Source organism: Pteropus vampyrus, unplaced genomic scaffold, assembly GCF_000151845.1.
Source record: "Pteropus vampyrus isolate Shadow unplaced genomic scaffold, Pvam_2.0 Scaffold516, whole genome shotgun sequence".
NCBI classification, from domain to species: Eukaryota; Metazoa; Chordata; class Mammalia; order Chiroptera; family Pteropodidae; genus Pteropus; species Pteropus vampyrus.
The window spans coordinates 1,382,699-1,389,054 of NW_011889297.1; the positions used below are offsets into that span (position 1 = coordinate 1,382,699).

At 32.7% G+C, this 6,356-nt stretch overlaps 1 protein-coding gene across 14 annotated transcripts in view; it reads left to right on the plus strand.

Annotated features, from left to right (window-relative positions):
• ZC3H12B (zinc finger CCCH-type containing 12B) overlaps nt 1-6,356 on the plus strand; it is a 344,821-nt gene that overhangs the window by 19,078 nt on the left and 319,387 nt on the right. The window contains exon 3 of one of the 14 annotated variants that reach the window (XM_023524990.1): nt 1,171-1,307. The exons of 11 other annotated variants lie outside the window; for them this stretch is intronic. The gene's annotated coding sequence lies outside the window, so the exon portion shown is untranslated. Of the gene's footprint in view, nt 1-1,170; nt 1,308-2,454; nt 2,540-6,356 lie in introns of those variants that run through there. 2 more of the 14 variants (XM_023524991.1, XM_023524995.1) reach the window with 2 other exon arrangements.

Consider the following 6,356-nt stretch of genomic DNA (forward strand, 5'->3'; position numbering starts at 1 on the left):
TGAAATAATTTTAGAGTCATAGCAAATTGTAATAAATGTACAGGGAGATCCTGTGTACCCTTCACCTGGCTTCCCCTAATGTTATGATGCATTAATATAGTACAATATTAAAATCCAGAAAATTGATATTGATCTTATTCAGATTTCCTCACTTGTGTGTGTATTTGTGTGTAGTTCATGTAATCACTACATCAAGATACTTAACCATACCATCACAAGGTTCCCTGATTTTAACCCTTTATAAAACCACGCTTGCTTTCTTCGCCCCTTCCTTGACCTCTGATCTCTGTTCTTTATCTCTATAATTATATTATTTTATGAATGTTGTATAATATTCCTCTTTATCCCTAGTCATTTTCTTTGCTCTGAAGTCTATGTGGAAGTGCTCTTTTAAAAATTAATGTTTCAATGTTATATCTTTTTTCCATCCATTTACTTTCAACCTACATATGTCTATCCTTGAAGTAAATTTATTGTAGACATATACACTGCTCCGCGTTTCTTTAATCCACTCTGCTAACTCTATCTTTTAATTGGCACACCTAGACTATTTATATATTAAAACAATTATTGCTAAGTTAAGGCTGCATCTTCCATTTTTTTTTTATTGGGTTAAAAAGCACATAGCATGTAATCTATCCCCTTAACAGAATGTTAAGTATTCAGTAAAGAATTGTTGTATAGCAGATCTCCAGAACATTTTCATCTTGCATGACTGAAACTCTATACTCATTGAACAGTAACTCCTCATTCCCCATCCCCACAGCCCTCGACAACCACCATTCTAATTTCTGCTTCTACGAGTCTGATTACTTTAGATACCTCATATAAATGGAATCATGCAGTATCTGCCCTTCTGGCTTATTTCACTTAGCATAATGTGACTGGCTTATTTCACTTAACATAATGTGCTCAAGATTTATCCATGTTGTATCATATAATAGGATTTCCTTTCTTTTAAGAATGAGCAATATTCCATTGTATGTATCCACCATATTTTCTTTATCTACTCATCTGTCAATAGATAGTTAGATTGTTTCTACCTCTTGACTATTGTAAATAATGCTGTAATAAACACGAGAGATCCTGTTTACAATACCCTTGAATAAACACCCTGAACTGAGGTTGTTGATATGTTTTTTAAAGATGGTGGTTTAAAAAATTTTTTAGGAACCCCCATGCAGTTTTCCATTAGCGGCACCATTTTATATTCACCAAACATGGCGCAAGGATTCCAGTTTCTGAAGAATCTCAGCAACACATCTTATTTTCTGTTTGTTTGTTTTAAATAATGACCATCCTAAGAGGTATGAAGTAATAACTTCTTGTGGTTTTGGTTTGCATTTCCCTAATAATTAGTGATGTTGGACATCTTTTCGTATACTTGTTGGCCATTTGTATATCTTCTTTAGAAAACTGTTTATTCATTTCCTTGTTGTTTTTTTTTTAAATTACGTTTTTTCTTTATTTTTCAGTATTGAAATTCACAAATCCCAAACACACAGTATTTTCTTGTAGACCCCTAATTTGTCCTTGGTGACAGTGTAGTGCTGGCCTGGTAAAATGAATTTGTAAGTGTTCCCTCCTCTTTAGGTTTTTGGAAGAGTTTGAGAAGAATTGGTATTAATTCTATTAATCAGTATTAATGTTTTGTAGAATTCACCAGTGAAGCCATCTGTTCCTGTCCTTTTCTTGTATTGAGAGGTTTTGATTAGTGATTCAATCTCTTTCCTAATGATTGGTTTGTTCATATTTTCTGTCTTCCTAATTCAATCTTGGTAGGTTGTATGTTTTTAGAAATTTATCCATTTCTTCTAGGTTATCTAATCTGTTGGTATATATTGTTCATAGTACCCTTTTATAATCCTATTTATTTTTGTGTTATCAGTTGTAGTGTCTCTTTGATTTCTGATTGTATTTGAGTCTTCCCTCTTTTTTCTTAGCACAGCTAAAAGTTTGTCAATTTTATGTTTTCAAAAAACTAGCTCTTATTTTCACTGATTTTTTTTCTGTTTTTCTGGTTTCTGTATCATTTATTTCTGCTCTGATCTTTCTTATTTCCTTCTGCTTTGGGCTTAATTTCTTCTTCTTTTTCTAGGTTCTTGAGGTGTGAAGTTAGGTTGTGTATTTGGGATATTCCTCTTTTTTTAATGTCGGCATTTGTCACCATAAACTTACTTCTCAAAATTGTTTTTGCAGCATTATATAGTCTTGATGTTCTATGTTTTCATTTTCATTTGTTTTGAGATTTTTTTTTTGACTTTTGATTTCTTCTTTGACTCATTGGTTGTTCAGATGTGTGCTGTTTAATTTACACAGCTTTGTAGATTTTCCAGCTTTTTTTCTTGTTGGTTTCTTGTTTCATACCATTTTGTTTGGAAAAGATACTTGATATGATTTGAATCTCCTTAAATTCTAAGATTTCTTTTGTGTTCTCTTATATGGATATCCTAGATAATGCTCTGTGTGCAATTGAAAAGTACCTGCATTCTGCTTCTGTTGGAACAATGTTCTATAAATGACTGTTTGGTCTGTTTGGGTAATGTATAATTCAAGTCTATTGTTTTCTTGTTGATTTTCTGTCTGGATAATCTATTCACTGTTGACAGTGGGCTATTGGAGTCCCCTACTAACTATTATTGCATTGCCTTCTACTTTTCCCTTTAGATCTGACAATATTTGCCTAATATATTCAGGGGCTCCAATGTTGTGTACATATATATTTACAATTGTTATATCATATTGAATTGGCCCATTTATCATTATATAATGACTTCTTTGGTACTGTTTTTGTCTTAAAGTGTATTTTGTCAGATAGAAGTTCAGCTGCCACTGCTTTCTTTTGATTTCCACTTACATGGAATGTCTTTTTCTACTGCCCACACTTTGAGGCTATATGTATCACTGAAGCTAAAGTCTCTTCTTATCAGCACATAGTTGGGTCTTGTTTATTTTTTCAATCCATCCAGTTGCACTATGCCTTTTCATTGGTTAATTGAATCCATTAACATTTAGAATTATTACTGATATGTGAGGACTTACTAACTTCATCTTGTTTCATGTGTTTTTTTTTTTTAATTTACATTATTTATTTTTCTCTCTGTTTATATCTACCTTTGTAAACCGGTGATTTTCTATGGTAGTGTACTCTGTTTTCCCTATATTTATATTTAGTGCATCTGTTCTAGGTTTTTGCTTTTTAGTTACCATGAGGCATACAGAAGATATCTTATAGATAAAACAGTCCATTGTAGGCTGAGAGCAACTTAACTTCAATCATGAACAAAGCTTCACCTTTTTACTCCCAACTGTTTGTACTTTTGTTGTTCTTATTTACATCTTTTTATATTGTGTATTTATCAACATATTATTGTTTTTATAATTATTTTTAATACTGCTTTTATTTGACCTCTATACTATAGTTGAGTGGTAAACACACTCCTATTACACATTTGAGTTTTATAGTTTTGTAGTTTTATATTTTTACCTCTACCAGTATGTGGTGAACTTTTCTGTTTTTACATCACTAATTAGTATTTTTTTCATTTTAGCTTGAATAACTCCTTTCAACATTTGTTCCAAGGCAGGTCTAGTGGTGTTGAACTTTCTCAGCTTTTGTTTATCTATGAACATCTTTATTTATACGAAATATCTGAAAGAAAACTTTGCTGAATAGAATATTATTGGCCGGCAATGTAAACCTTTCTTCACTTTTTAAATTAAGTTTATTGGGGTAACATTGGTTAATACAATTATATAATTTTCAGGTGTACATTCTCATTTGACATCTGTATATTGTGTGTTTACCACACAAAGTTTCCTTCAGCTACCATATATTTGATCCCCTTTATCCACTTCATGCTCCCCCTACTCTGCAATATTTGACCCCCTTTAACTGTCTACCTCTCCCCTCTACCCCCATACCCTATTCTCTTGTAACTACTAGTCTATAGTCCATGTCCATGAGTCTCTGTTTGTTTGTCCTGTTCATTTGTTGCTTTTAGGATTATATCCCACATATCGGTGATATCATGTGATTTTCAACTTTTTCTGTCTGGCTTATTTCGCTTAGCATGATTATCTCGAGGTCCATCCATGTTGTCGCAAATGGCAGTATTTCATCTCTTCTTATGGCTGAATAGTATTCTATTGCGTATATGTACCACAGCTTGTTTAGCCAATCATCTAATGTTGGACATTTCAGTTGCTTCCATGTCCTGGCCACTGTGAATAATGCTATGAACATCAGTGTGCAAATATCTTTTTGGATATGGGTTTTCAAGTCTTTGGGGTAAATACCCAGTAGAAGGATTTCAGGATTATATGGTAGATCAATTCTTAGTTTTTTTGAGGAAACACCATACTGCTTTCCATAGTGGCTGTACCAATTTACAGTCCCACCAACAGTGTATATGGATTCCTTTTTCTTCACATCCTCTTCAACACTTGTTATTATTTATCTTGTTGACTATAGTTATTCTAACAAGTGTGAGATGGTATCTCATTGTGGTTTTGATTTGCATTTATATTCAGGTCCTTAATTGAGCTAATCTTGGTGTTTGGTGGTAGATAATAGTCTGGTTACATTCTTTTGCAGGTGGCTTTCCAGTTTTCTCAGCACCATTTATGGAAGAGGCTTTCCTTTCTCTACTGTATGTTTTTGGATTTTTTGTCAAAAATCATTTGCCCATATATCATGCGTTTACATCTGGACTCTTGATTCTTTTCCACTGGTCCGTGTGTCTGTTTGCTGCCAATATCATGCCATTTTGATTACTGTCACTTTGTAGTATAATTTGAAGTCAGGTAGAGTGATGCCTCCAGCCTCATTCTTTTTTCTCAGGATGGTTTTGGCAATCTGGGGTCTTTTGTGCTAACATATAAATCTGATGATTTTTTATTCTATTTCTTTAAAAAATGCCGATAGGATCCTGATGGGGATTGCATTAAATCTGAATAATGCTTTAGGTAATATGGTCATTTTAACTATGTTGATTTTTCCAATCCAAAAACACACAGACTATCTTTCCATTTCTTTATATCTTCTTCGATTTCTTTTAATAGGGTCTTGTAGTTTTCATTATATAGGTCCTCCACATGTTTCATTAAATTTATTCCTAGATATTTTATTCTTTTTGTTGCAATTGCAAAAGGAATTATTTTTTCCACTTCTTTTTCTAACACTTCGTTATTAGAGTATAGGAAAGTTTTTGAATGTTCATTTTGTATCTAGAGACTTTACTGTATTTGCTTATTGTTTCTAGTAGTGTTCTTATGGAGTCTTTACGGTTTTCCATGTAGAAACTCATATCATCCGCAAAATGATAGTTTGACTTCTTCGTTACCTATTTGGATGCCTTTTATATCTTCCTCTTGTCTGATTGCACTCACTAGGACCTCCAATGTTATATTCAATAAGAGTGGTGATAGTGGACAGCCTTGCCTTGTTCCTAATCTAAGAGGGAAGATTTTTAGTTTTTTAACCATTAAGTATAATGTTGGCTGTGGGTTTGTCATATATAGCCTATATTATGTTAAGGCATTTTCCTTCTACATCGATTTTGTTAAGTGTTTTGATCATAAATGGATGCTGTATCTTGTTGAAGGCTTTTTCTGCATCTACTGATATGAACATATGATTCTTATATTTTAATTTGTTTATGTGGTGTATATCAATTGATTTGCATATGTTGAACCATCCCTGTGCCTCTGGAATGAAGCCTACTTGATCATGGTGTATAATCTTTTTAATATGTTACTATATTTGGTTTGCTAGTATCTTATTTAGGAGTTTTGCATCTGTGTTCATGTGAGATATTGGTCCATAGTTTTCATTTGTGTGTGTGTTATCTTTACCAGATTTTGGTATTAGAGTAATATTGGCCTCTTAAAATGACTTGGGAAGTATTGCCTCCTCTTCGATTATTTGGAAGAGTTTCAGGAGAATAGATATTAAATCTTTGAATGTTTGGTAGAATTCACTGATGAAGCCATCTGGTCCTAGACTTTGACTTTTTGGTAGGTTTTTGATGATTGTTTCAATTTCCATACTGGCGATCGGTCTATTTAGATTTTTCAGTTCTTCTTGAGTCAGTCTTAGAAGGTTGTATTTTTCTAAGTACTGGTCCATTTCTTCTAGGTTATTAAATTTGCTGTTATATACTTTTTCACAGTATTCTTGTATGATCTTTTATGTTTCTGCAGTGTCTGTCATAATTTCCCCTCTTTCGTCCCTGATTTTGTTTATTTATGTACTTTCTCTTTTTTCTTTAGTGAGTTTAGCCAGGGATTTGTCGATTTTATTAACCTTCTCAAAGAAACAACTCTTTGTTGCATTTATTTTTTTTTATTGTTTT